This window comes from Oryx dammah, unplaced genomic scaffold, assembly GCF_014754425.2.
Source record: "Oryx dammah isolate SB20612 unplaced genomic scaffold, SCBI_Odam_1.1 HiC_scaffold_3, whole genome shotgun sequence".
NCBI classification, from domain to species: domain Eukaryota; kingdom Metazoa; phylum Chordata; class Mammalia; order Artiodactyla; family Bovidae; genus Oryx; species Oryx dammah.
The window spans coordinates 227,699-240,830 of record NW_024070187.1 but is presented as its reverse complement, the minus strand read 5'-3'; the positions used below and the strand labels follow the sequence as shown (position 1 = coordinate 240,830).

Genomic DNA, 13,132 nt, shown 5'->3' with positions numbered 1-13,132 from the left:
GTAATAAACTCTAAGTAGCCAAAGGAGTCAAATGTTACACTCATTTACCTACTAGCCTCTGCTCAAAATTCCTCCTTTAAATGCTCTCCTCTGAGAAGCTGGAAGTAAAATCTCACGATATTTTTCCTCTATTAGATGACTTCCTATTACTTTATGTCATTAAGAGCACCCTAGAATAAGATTGGCAATCCAAAGGAAAGAATTAGAGAACTGGTTATATGCTACCAGAGAATTTCTGTTTCAGTAATCAAGGATGCTTATTTAATATTGGTCTGATATTTTAAAAGGGATTGCCTGTTAGCTCAGATGGTAAAGAATCTTCACGCAAAACAGAAGACCCATGTTAGATCTCTGGGTGTAGAGTATCCCCTGGAGAAGGGAATAGTTGCCCACTCCAGTATTCTGGCCTTGAGAATTTCATGGACAGAGGAATATGGCAAGTTACAGTCTACGAGATTGCAAAGAGTTGGACATGACTATTAGTTTCACTTTAAGAACTGACATAATTATTTTACTTAAATCTAGTAAATTTGAATAAAATTTATCAATACACCCACTTTCCACTATTCTCCACCTACCATTTCCTAGAAAATTAAGCATTTCAAAAGAAAAAAACAACCTTTCATATATATATATATATGGAGAAATAAAATATTTTATTGCACAGTCAAAATACAATGTCAAATTAAGGTATTCTTGAGACAGGTATGAGAAGAGAAAAGAGGGAAAATAAACATGAAAAAAATTAAATTTCCCAACCAGGAGAGACCTGAGAAAATGCTGAAGGTTCTGTACCCAGCTTTTGCAATCCCTGTAAACTCCTTGTAGATCATCCCATATTATCCTGGGCTCATGATATTTCTAGCCCTAAAGTGACTTTCTGAAATTTTTTTTTTTTCATGTATGTTACTGCCCTTTCTTAAGAAATTGATGATACCACACTTTCTTCACAGCATTCTTCATTTCCAAGTTTCTCAATGTACAGATCAGAGGGTTGAATATGGAAGCAATGATGGTGTAGAAAAGAGCAAACACTTTGTCTTCCAGAAAAGTTTCAACTGATCTAATGTAAACGAAGAAGACAGGTACAAAGAATAGGACCAAAACAGTGACGTGAAAACTGCAAGTGGAAAGAGCTTTGGTGCAGTTCTCTGCAGGGTAATCCCTGATTGTGTGTAATATCAGAAAATAAGAAGCCATCAAAATAACAAGAGTCCACAATGCAATCAGACCTGAATTAACAACTACCAGGAGACCAATCCTGTATGTATCCATGCCAGCCAATTTCAGCAAAAGATACACATCACAGAAGTAGTGATCAATCTCATTGGGGCCAGAGAATGGTAAAAAAGATGGTGAGAAGAAACTGACTGGCAGAGTGTAAAAGTCCCCGAGTACAACAAGCTATGATAATTGTGTTACACTTTGGTCTGCTCATGACAATGGTGTAGTGCAGGGGCTTACAGATAGCCACATAGAGGTCATAGACCACCCCTGTAAGGATAAAAATCTCAATGGCTCCAAGGAAGTGAAGGAGAAAAAGCTGTGTCATACAGTTACTATAGGAAATGGTCTTCCTTTCTACCAGTAAATCAGTCATTAGTTTGGGTGTTACCATCTATGTGTAGCAAAGGTCAGAGAGTGGGAGGTAATTAAGGAAGAAATACATAGGTTGGTCAGTGAGAGGACTGCATATAATAGAAATCATTATGAGCAAATTTCCCATCCAAATAGCAATGTAGCAAAATAAAAATAAGACAAAGCAGAAGATGTCAATGTTCTTACTTTGAGATAGTCCCAAAAGAATAAACACAGTGACATTATTTCTGTTTTCCATAATCCATAGTCCCTTGAAAGGACATAATGCATAAGTTGGTATTAGAAATATTCATAGAAAAAACCTATAATAACACTAATGTCTGTTATTTCTGTTATTTGCAAAAATGAAAATAGAGTTTTAGATGTAGATAAAGAGAACTTATGGTTACCAAGGGGAAAGGAGGGAGACATAAACTGGGAGACTAAAATTGACATAAACAACCTACTATAAATAAAATGGATACTAATAAGGACCTGCACTATAACACAGGGAACTCTACTCAGTACTCTATAATGACCCATTGGGAAAAGAATCTAAAAGAACAGATATATCTATGTATATAACTGGTTAACTTTGCTGTACAGCAGAAAGTAAACACAACATTGTAAATCAACTCTAGTCCAATAAAAATTAATTAAAACACAATAATATCATGAAACTATGTTTAATGAACATAATTCCAGATTCACAAAATGAAAATTTGATAGTATTTTTTGTTTCTGATTAGTTTCATGATTTTCACAAGCCCATCTTTAAGAACATTAGGTTCAAAATAAATGTTAATAAATATAAATATTTGATCAATCAGTCAAATTTTTCAAAATAATGATTAGTTGCCAAATATTTCCCACTTCTAAAAAATATACAAGTTCTTGAAAAGAAACATTGCTCTGTATGTCTACAAACTCAAATTTGTTAAAGACACAATTAACCATAAGTATTACAAAGTTTACCTTTAATGATATAGAAGAAAGTATAAAACCTGAAAATATTCACTAGTAGAAAATATCCTGCCTCAAAATAATTTTAAAATGAGGTAGCATATAAAATTAAATATTTATTTATATAATGATACATGTATATTTACAAAGAGGAAGATGGAAACTATGCAAGAACTCAATGTAATTGGTTTGAAAATTTTTTATTGCTTAGTTATATTTTCATTACTGATTATAGATAGTAAAGTTCTAACATTTTATAACAGGAATATGTTTATTTCTGGCACATTAATAAAAATCATATACTAAATCAACCACAGAATAGAATGGTATCTAAAACTAAAAACAGAGAAACAAAAGGAAGTTTTACCTTCACGACTTTGCTCCTAACTCACTGTACCATATTTTAAAAGCAATAGTTTTCTCAGTGGTTTGAATTGGAGTATGACTTTTTCCTCCTTATTTGTCCAATCTAAGACTTTTCCAGAATCCACATGTAAAAATTTTACACAGTATAGTTCAGAGAAAAAGTGCATGAAGGTGTGTGGGAAAGGCTTTCTGAAGACAAACATTTGTGGTATAGAATCCATTATTAATTACACTGCGGTGTGTGAAATTGGTACAAAACACTTAGTCCTCTAAACTTAAGCTATCTCTCATTGAAAAAGACTTGTTTCTTGGAAAGATTGAAGGCAAAAGAAGAGGATGAGTGGAAGAGGATGAGATGGTTAGATAGCATCACCAACTTAATGGGCATGAATTTGAGCAAACTCCTGAAGATAGTGAAGGACAGGGGAGCCTGGCGTGCTGCAGTCCATGGGGTCGCAAAGAGTCAGACATGACTTAACAACTGAACAATATTTGTAAAATGGTGAAATATCTTATATTTTGTCACAAAACACTCAACTCAATAAATCGTCATTGTTTTATTAGCCATTGATATTTAAAATACTGATTTGGTCAACTTGAAGCAATCACTTGTTCATTTGAAAAGACATAAACAAAGCCATTATTTTAATTATGGGCATGGGAAAAAAAAAAACAACCAGTTGAAAAATTTTCCCACCCCCAAATTAAACAGGAACATTTTAGTTTATACACAAATATATTAAGCCTATAAAGAAACTAAGGCTTTTACCAAAGCCAACTGTCTGTCTCGATTTCATACAGTATTAGTTTCTTCTAATTAAATTTGACCTTCTATTTCTTTTTGTTGTTGTTTTTCTTTTTTAATATAAATTTATTTATTTTAATTGGAGGCTAATTACTTTACAATATTGCATTGTTTTTGCCATACATCAACATGAATCCGCCACGGGTGTACACATGTTCCCCATCCTGAACACCCCTCCCACCTCCCTCCCCATACCATCCCTCTGGGTCATCCCAGTGCACCAGCCCCAAGCATCCTGTATCATGCATTGAACCTGGTCTGGCAATTCATTTCACATATGATATTATACATGTTCAATGCCATTCTCCCAAATCATCCCACCCTCGCCCTCTCCCATAGAGTCTAAAAGACTGTTCTATACATCTGTGTCTTTTTTGCTCTCTTGCATACAGGGTTATTGTTACCATCTTTCTAAATTCCATATATATGTGTTAGTATACTCTATTGGTGTTTTTCTTTCTAGCTTACTTCACTCTGTATAATTGGCTCCAGTTTCATCCACCTCATTAGAACTGATTCAAATGTATTCTTTTGAATGGCTGAGTAATACTCCATTGTATATATGTACCACAACTTTCTTATTCATTCATCTGCTGATGGACATCTAGGTTGCCTCCGTGTTCTGGCTATTATAAACAGTGCTGCGATGAACATTGGGGTACATGTGTCTCTTTAAATTCTGGTTTCCTTGGTGTGTATGCCCAGCAGTGGGATTGCTGGGTCATATGGCAGTTCTATTTCCAGGTTTTAAAGGAATCTCCACACTGTTCTCCATAGTGGCTGTACTAGTTTGCATTCCCACCAACAGTGTTAAGAGGGATCCCTTTTCTCCACACCATCTCAAGCATTTATTGCTTATAGACTTTTGGATCACAGCCATTCTGACTGGTGTGAAATGGTACCTCATTGTGGTTTTGATTTATATTTCTCTGATAATGAGTGATGTTGAACATCTTTTCATGTGTTTGTTAGCCATCTGTATGTCTTCTTTGGAGAAATGTCTATTTAGATCTTTGGCCCATTTTTTGACTGGGTCGTTTATTTTTCTGGAAATGAGCTGCAGGAGTTGCTTGTATATTTTGAGATTAATTCTTTATCAGTTACTTAATTTGCTATTATTTTCTACCACTCTGAAGGCTGTCTTTTCTCTTTTTTTTATATAGCATTTATTTTTTATTTGAAATAATAAGTGCCTGTAGACAATTTATATATCTATGAAAATATTAGGAAATGGATACATGAAATCAATAGCAGAAACCTGAAAACATTATCTCTTATTGGCCACAAAGGAAAAATTAAAGTAAATTATAGAGACAAAGGAACGTTATTTTGTTTAGGAGTGAAATTTTCATTTTTAATTTAAATTTTTAAATAAAAATGTAACCCATTTTTTGGACAGAAAAAAAAGAACACTTATTTTCTATCTCTTCCTCTTGCATAATTGACTTTGTAGATCTTGAAGTTTAACGATTTTTGGATTGTATACATCAGCAACATAATCAACAATCTAAGTGAATCCTTAGATTATTGTTAGTAGCTGCTGAACCAGTTGTTTTATATGCATTGCCCACACATCCATTCAGTGAAAGATTTTAGTTTCCCTAATATGTGCCAAGCTATCATGCTAAGACCAAGGAGTGAGGAGGCATCACAAACATTCATGTTTTCAATCCTTCTAGAATGTAAAGGTCCTTAATAAAATGTAAAGTATGTTAATGAAAAACATGAACAGTCAAGTAGCAATACCCAAATTGAATATTAATACAAAGTGAGGACTTTAGAAGAGTATCTCTAAAACAATTGATTGGCTGATTCATGTCAATGTATGGCAAAACCAATACAGTATTGTAAAGCAAAATAAAGTAAAAATGAAAATGAAGGCTCTCTTTTCACCTTGCTTATAGTTTCCTTTGTTGTGCAGAAGCTTTTAATTTTAATTAGGTCCCATTTGTTTATTTTTGCTTTTATTTCCAGTATTCTGGGAGGTGAGTCATAGAGGATCCTGCTGTGATGTATGTCGGAGAGTGTTTTGCCTATGTTCTCCTCTAGGAGTTTTATAGTTTCTGGTCTTACATATAGATCTTTAATCCATTTTGAGTTTATTTTTGTCTATGGTTTTAGAAAGTGTTCTAGTTTCATTCTTTTGCAAGTGGTTGACCAGTTTTCCCAAGCACCACTTGTTAAAGAGATTGTCTTTTCTCCATTGTATATTCTTGCCTCCTTTGTCAAAGATAAGGTGTCCATAGGTGCTTAGATCTATATTTCTGATCTACATTTCTGTCTTTGTGCCAGTACCATACTGTCTTGACTGTGGCTTTGCAGTAGAGCCTGAAGTCAGGCAGGTTGATTCCTCCAGTTCCATTCTTCTTTCTCAAGATTGCTTTGGCTCTACGAGATTTTTTGTATTTGTATACAAATTGTGAAATTATTTCTTGTAGTTCTGTGAAAAATATCGCCGGTAGCTTGATAGGGATTGCATTGAATTTGTAGATTGTTTTGGGTAGTATACTCATTTTCACTATATTGATTCCTTTGATCCATGGATATGGTATATTTCTCCATTATTAGTGTCCTCTTTGATTTCTTTCATCAGTGTTTTATAGTTTTCTATATATAGGTCTTTATTTCTTCAGGTAGATATCTTTCCAAGTATTTTATTCTTTTCGTTCCAATGGTGAATGGAATTGTTTCTTTAATTTCTATTTCTATTTTCTCATTGTTAGTGTATAGGAATGCAAGGGATTTCTGTGTTTTGATTTTATATCCTGCAAATTTACTATATTCATTGATTAGCTCTAGTAATTTTCTGGTGGCACCTTTAGGGTTTTCTATGTAGAGGATCATGTCATCTGCAAACAGTGAGCGTTTTACTTCTTCTTTTCCCATTTGGATTCCTTTTATTTCTTTTCCTGCTATGATTGTTGTGGCCAAAACTTCCAGAACTATGCTGAATAGTAGTGGTGAAAGTGGGCACCACTGTCTTGTTCCTGACTTGAGGGGAAATGCTTTCAATTTTTCACCATTGAGGATAATGTTTGCTGTGTGTTTGTCATGCATAGCTTGTATTGTGTTGAGGTATGTTCCTTCTATTCCTGCTTTCTGGAGACTTTTTATCATAAATGGATGTTGAATTTTGTCAAAGGCTTTCTCTGCATCTATTGAGATAATCATATGGCTTTTCTTTTTCAATTTGTTAATGTGGTGTACTACATTGATTGAGTTGTGGATATTGAAGAATCCTTGCATCCCTGGGATAAAGCCCACTTGGTCATGGTGTATGATCTTTTTGAAGTGTTGTTGGATTCTTATTGCTAGAATTTTGTTGAGGATTTTTGCATCTATGTTCATCAGTGATACTGGCCTCTAGATTTCTTTGTTTGTGGCATCTTTGTCAGGTTTTGGTATTAGGGTGATGGTGGCTTCATAGAATGAGTTTGGAAGTTTACCTTCCTCTGCAATTTCTGGAAGAGTTTGAGTAGGATAGGTGTTAGCTTTTCTCTAAATTTTTGGTAGAATTCAGCTGTGAAGCCGTCTGGACCTGGACTTTAGTTTGCTGGAAGATTTTTGATTATAGTTTCAATTTCTGTGCTTGTGATGGGTGTGTTAAGATTCTCCATTTCTTCCTGGTTCAGTTTTGGAAAGTTGTACTTTTCTAAGAATTTGTCCATTTCTTCCACGTTGTCCATTTTATTGGCACATCATTGCTGATAATAGTCTCTTATGATCCTTTGTATTTCTGTGTTGTCTGTTGTGATCTCTCCAATTTCATTTCTAATTTTATTGCTTTGATTTTTCGTCCTTTGTTTCTTGATGAGTCTGGCTAATGGTTTGTCAATTTTATTTATCCTCTCAAAGAACCAGCTTTTGGATTTGTTGATTTTTGCTATGGTCTCTTTTGTTTCTTTTGCATTTATTTCTGCCCTAATTTTTAAGATTTATTTCCTTCTACTAAACCTGGGGTTCTCCGTTTCTTCCTTTTCTAGTTGGTTTAGGTGTATAGATAGGGTATTTATTTGATTTTTTCTTGTTTCTTGAGGTATGCCTCTATTGCTATGAATCTTCCTCTTAGCACTGCTTTTACAGTGTCCCACAGGTTTTAGGTTGTGTATTTTCATTTTCATTCATTTCTGTGTGTACTTTGATTTCTTTTTTGACTACCTCTGTGATTTGTTGGTTATTCAGTAGCGTGTTGTTCAGCCTCCATATGTTGGAATTTTTAATAGTTTTTCTCCTGTAATTGCCATCTAATCTTACTGCATTGTGGTCAGAAAAGATGCTTGGAATGATTTCAGTTTTTTTTTTTTTAATTTACCAAGGCTACATTTATGGCCCAGGATGTGATCTATCTTGTAGAAGTTTCCATGTGTGCTTGAGAAAAAGGTGAAATTCATTGTTTTGGGGTGAAATGACCTATAGATGTCAATTAGGTCTAACTGAACTATTGTATCATTTAAAGTTTGTGTTTCCTTGTTAATTTTCTGTTTAATTGATAAATCCATAGGTGTGAGTGGGGTATTAAAGTCTCCCACTATTATTGTGTTATTGTTAATTTCCCCTTTCATACTTGTTAGTATTTGTCTTACATATTGCGGTGCTCCTATGTTGGGTGCATATATATTTACAATTGTTATATCTTCTTCTTGGATTGATCCTTTGATCATTATGTAGTGGCCTTCTTTGTCTCTTTTCACAGCCTTTGTTTTAAAGTCTATTTTATCTGATATGAGTATTGCTACTCCTTCTTTCTTTTGGTCTCTATTTGCATGGAATATCTTTTTCCAGTGCTTCACTTTCAGTCTGTATGTGTCCCTTGTTTTGAGGTGGGCCTCTTGTAGACAACATATATAGGGGTCTTGTTTTTGTATCCATTCAGCTAGTCTTTGTCTTTTGGTTGGGGCATTCAACCCATTTACGTTGAAGGTAATTATTGATAAGTATGATCCCATTGCCATTTACTTTATTGTTTTGAGTTCGGGTTTATACACCCTTTTGTGTTTCCTGTCTAGAGAGTATCCTTTAGCATTTGTTGGAGAGTTGGTTTGATGGTGTTGAATTCTCTGTTTTTGCTTGTCTGTAAAGCTTTTGATTTCTCCTTCATATTTGAATGAGATCCTTGCTGGATACAGTAATCTGGGTTGTAGGTTATTTTCTTTCAACACTTTAAGTATGCCCTGCCATTCCCTCCTGGCCTGAAGAGTTCCTATTGAGAGATCAGTTGTTATCCTTATGGGAATCCCCTTGTGTGTTATTTTTTGTTTTTCCCTTGCTGCTTTTAGTATTTGTTCTTTGTGTTTAATCATTGTCAATTTGATCAATGTGGCTTCCCTGGTGGCTCAGAGGTTAAAGTGTCTGCCTGTCATGTGGGAGACCTGGGTTCAATCCCTGGGTTGGGAAGATCCCATGGAGGAGGAAATGGCAACTCACTCCAGTATTCTTGCTATGTGTCTTGGGGTGTTTAACCTTGGATTTATCCTATTGGGACTGCCTGTGTTTCTTGGACTTGGGTGATTATTTCTTTCACCATTTTAGGGAAGTTTTCAACTATTATCTCCTCAAGTATTTTCTCATGGTCTTTCTTTTTGTCTTCTTCTTCTGGGACTCCTATGATTCGAATGTTTGGGTGTTTAACATTGTCCCACAGGTCTCTGAGCTTATCCTCATTTATTTTAATTTGTTTTTCTTTTTTCCTCTCTGATTCATTTATTAATACCATTCTATCTTCTACCTCATTAATCCTATCTTCTGCCTCTGTTATTCTCTTTGTTCCCTCCAGAGTGTTTTCAATCTCATTTATTGCATTATTATTTATATATTGACTCTCTGTTATTTCTTCTAGGTCCTTGTTAAACCTTTCTTGCATCTTCTCAATCCTTGCCTCCAGGCTGTTTATCTGTGATTCCACTTTGTTTTCAAGATTTTGGATCATTTTCACTATCATTATTTGGAACTCTTTATCAGGTAGATTCCCTATCTCTTTCTCTTTCGTTTGCTTTGGTTTGCATTTATCCTGTTCCTTTACCTGCTGGGTATTCCTCTGTCTCTTCATCTTGTTTATACTGCTGTGTTTGGGGTGGCCTGTCTGTATTCTGGCAGTTTGTGGAGTTCTCTTTATTGTGGAGTTTCCTCACTGTTGGTGAGGTTGTACAGGTGGCTTGTCAAAGTTTCCTGGTTAGGGAAGCTTGTGTCAGTGTTCTGGTGGGTGGAGCTGGATTTCTTCTCTCTGGAGTGCAATGAAGTATCCAGTAATGAGTTATGAGATGACAATGGGTTTGAAGTAACTTTGGACAGCCTGTATATTGAAGCTCAGGACTGTGTTCCTGTGTTACTGAAGAATTCACATGGTATGTCTTGCTCTGGAACTTTATGGGCCTTGAGTGGTGCTTGGTTTCAGTGTAGGTATGGAGGTGTTTGATGACCTTCTGTTGATTACTGTTCTCTGGAATCAGGAGTTCTCTGGTGTTCTCAAGATTTGGACTTAAGCCTCCTGCTTCTGGTTTTCAGTCTTATTTTTATAGTAGCCTAAAGACTTCTTCATCTATACAGCATCATTGATAAAACCTCTAGGTTAAAGATGAAAAGTTTCCACAGTGAGGAGCACCCAGAGAGGTTCACAGAGTTACACGGAGAAGAGAAGAGGGAGGAGGGAGATAGAGGTGACCTGAATGAGATGAGGGGGAATCAAAAGAGGAGAGAGCAAGCTATCCAGTAATCACTTCCTTATGTGCACTCCACAGTCTGGATCCCTCAGAAATGTTCATGGATTTACACGGAGAAGAGAAGAGGGAGGAAAGAGACAGAGGTGGCCAGGAGGATAAAAGGGGGAATCAAAAGGAGAGAGACAGATCCAGCCAGTAATCAGTTCCCTAAGTGTTCTCCACAGTCCTAACACAGAAAGAGATTCACAGAGTTGGGTACAGAAGAGAAGGGGGAGGGAGGAGATAGAGGTGACCTGGTAGAGAGAAAGGAGGGTCCAAATGGGAAGAGAACAGTCAAGCCAGTAATCTCACTCCCAAGTAAAAATGGGTACTGAAGATTGGGTTCTTAAAGGTACAAAATTGATAACAAATACCAAAAATCAAAGATTAAAAATCTAGAGTAGATGTTGGATTTTCAGAAATACAATATTAAAGAAAAAGAAAGTCAAAAAAATTATATATATATATATATATATATATACATATATACATATACATATACATATACATGGAGTTTGCTTTAATAAATAGGGTCTCTTTTTTTGCAAAGTAATAGTTGGTTATAAAAATGAAAATTAAAGGAGTAATAGAGGACTTAAATTTAAAAAACATTAAAAAAATAAAGAATGATCATAAAAATAGTAAAAATATATCTAGGACTTTCTCTGTTGTTGTTGTGGGCAGCTTGGGGTCAGTTCATTTTCAGATAATTCCTTGGCCCAGCTTATATTTCTCAAGATCTATAGGCCCCTTCCTATGTAGTCAGTACTAACTACAGGGTTTTAATCTATTGCACCTGTCACTTCCAAGGAGGTTCCCTCTGTTTTAACTTCTGTTTGCTGGTCTCTTCAGTGTCTAATTTCCACCCTGGCACAAGGGGGTGGTGGTGGATACCTTTTTAGGCTCACCTGTACCAGACCACCTGACCTGCCTCTTGATAAAACTATATGCAGGTCAAGAAGCAACAGTTAGAACTGGACATGGAACAACAGACTGGTTCCAAATAGGAAAAGGAGTACATCAAGGTTATATATTGTTACCCTGCTTATTTAACTTATATGCAGAGTACATCATGTGAACCCTGGGCTGGAAGAAGCACAAGCTGGAATCAAGATTGCCAGAAGAAATATCAATAACCTCAGATATGCAGATGACATCACCCTTTATCAGAAAGTGAAGAAGAACTAAAAAGCCACTTGATGAAAGTGAAAGAGGAGAGTGAAAAGATTGGCTTAAAGCTCAACATTCAGAAGACGTGGCTTAAAGCTCAACATTCAGAAGACGAAAATCGTGGCATATGGTCCCATCAGTTCATGGGAAATAGATGGGGAAACAGTGGAAACAGTGTCAGACTTTATTTTTTTGGGCTCCAAAATCACTGCAGATGGTGACTGCAGCCATGAAATTAAAAGACACTTACTCTTTGGAAGGAAACTTATGACCAACTTAGATAGCATATTCAAAAGCAGAGACATTATTTTGCCAACAAAGGTCCTTCTAGTCAAGGCTATGGTTTTTCCAGTGCTTATGTATGGATGTGAGAGTTGGACTGTGAAGAAAGCTGTGTGACGAAGAACTGATGCTTTTGAAATGGAGAAGACTCTTGTGAGTCCCTTGGACTGCAAGGAGATCCATCCAGTCTATTCTAAAGGAAATCAGTCCTGGGTGTTCTTTGGAATGATTGATGCTAAAGCTGAAACTCCAGTACTTTGGCCACCTCATGTGAAGGGTTGACTCATTGGAAAAGACTCTGATGCTGGAAGGGATTGGGGGCAGGAGGAGAGGGCAACGACAGTGAATGAGATGGCTGGATGGCATCATGGACTCGATGGACATGAGTCTGAGTGAACTCCGGGAGTTGGTGATGGACAGGGAGACCAGGCATGCTGATTCATGGGTTCGCAGAGAGTTGGACATAACTGATTAACTGAACTAAACTAAACTAAACTGTTCAGTCATGCTTTGGAGAGGGACACCACCAAGGGTTATCACTGGTGTGTGCTCGCAGTGACTTAGCCACACTGGGTTTGCCCCTGCTCACAGCATGTGTGCTTTCCCTGTCTACACTGCTTAGGCTCTAGGTTGCTCTGCTGGGAACCGTCTGAGGCTGGCCCTGGGTTGTATGCACTTCCCAGGTCTAAGCTGCTCAGGTTCAGGTACTCGGGTAGTCCTCAGAAGCCTAGACTCGGTTGGGCCTGCATTTTGGGCCCTTCCCAGGTCCGAGCAGCTCAGGTGACCAGGTGTTTGGCGAGTGCAGTTGCTGTGACTTATCACCTCCCCTGTCCCTGCCACTTGATTTTCTGGGTGTACAACTGGTGCACCTTCTCAGACGGATGTTGAGAGCCCAGAATCTCAAGAAGTCTTAGCAGTGAAGCTTGCTTGCAGCTTGGTAGATAGTGCCTCTCTGGGGCCATGATTGCGCCCTTCTGGTTCTGGCTGCCTGTCACTGGAGGACGATGGTCTGCAGCTGGCTAGCTCTGCTAAGTCCTCTGTTCTGTGAGCAGGCCTGATGGTGTCTTCAGTTCAGTTCAGTTCAGTCACTCAGTCGTGTCTGACACTGCAAACCCATGAATCACAGCACGCCAGGCCTCCCTGTCCATCACCATCTCCCGGAGTTCACTCAGACTCACATCCATCGATCTGTGATACCATCCAGCCATCTCATCCTCGGTCGTCCCCTTCTCCTCCTGCCCCCAATCCCTCCCAGCATCAGAGTCTTTTCCAA

General features: G+C 37.1%; 1 pseudogene; it reads right to left on the bottom strand.

The window, feature by feature from the left end:
- Nucleotides 1-906: 906 nt before the first annotated feature.
- LOC120862252 lies at nt 907-1,837 on the bottom strand (annotated as a pseudogene).
- Nucleotides 1,838-13,132: the final 11,295 nt, after the last annotated feature.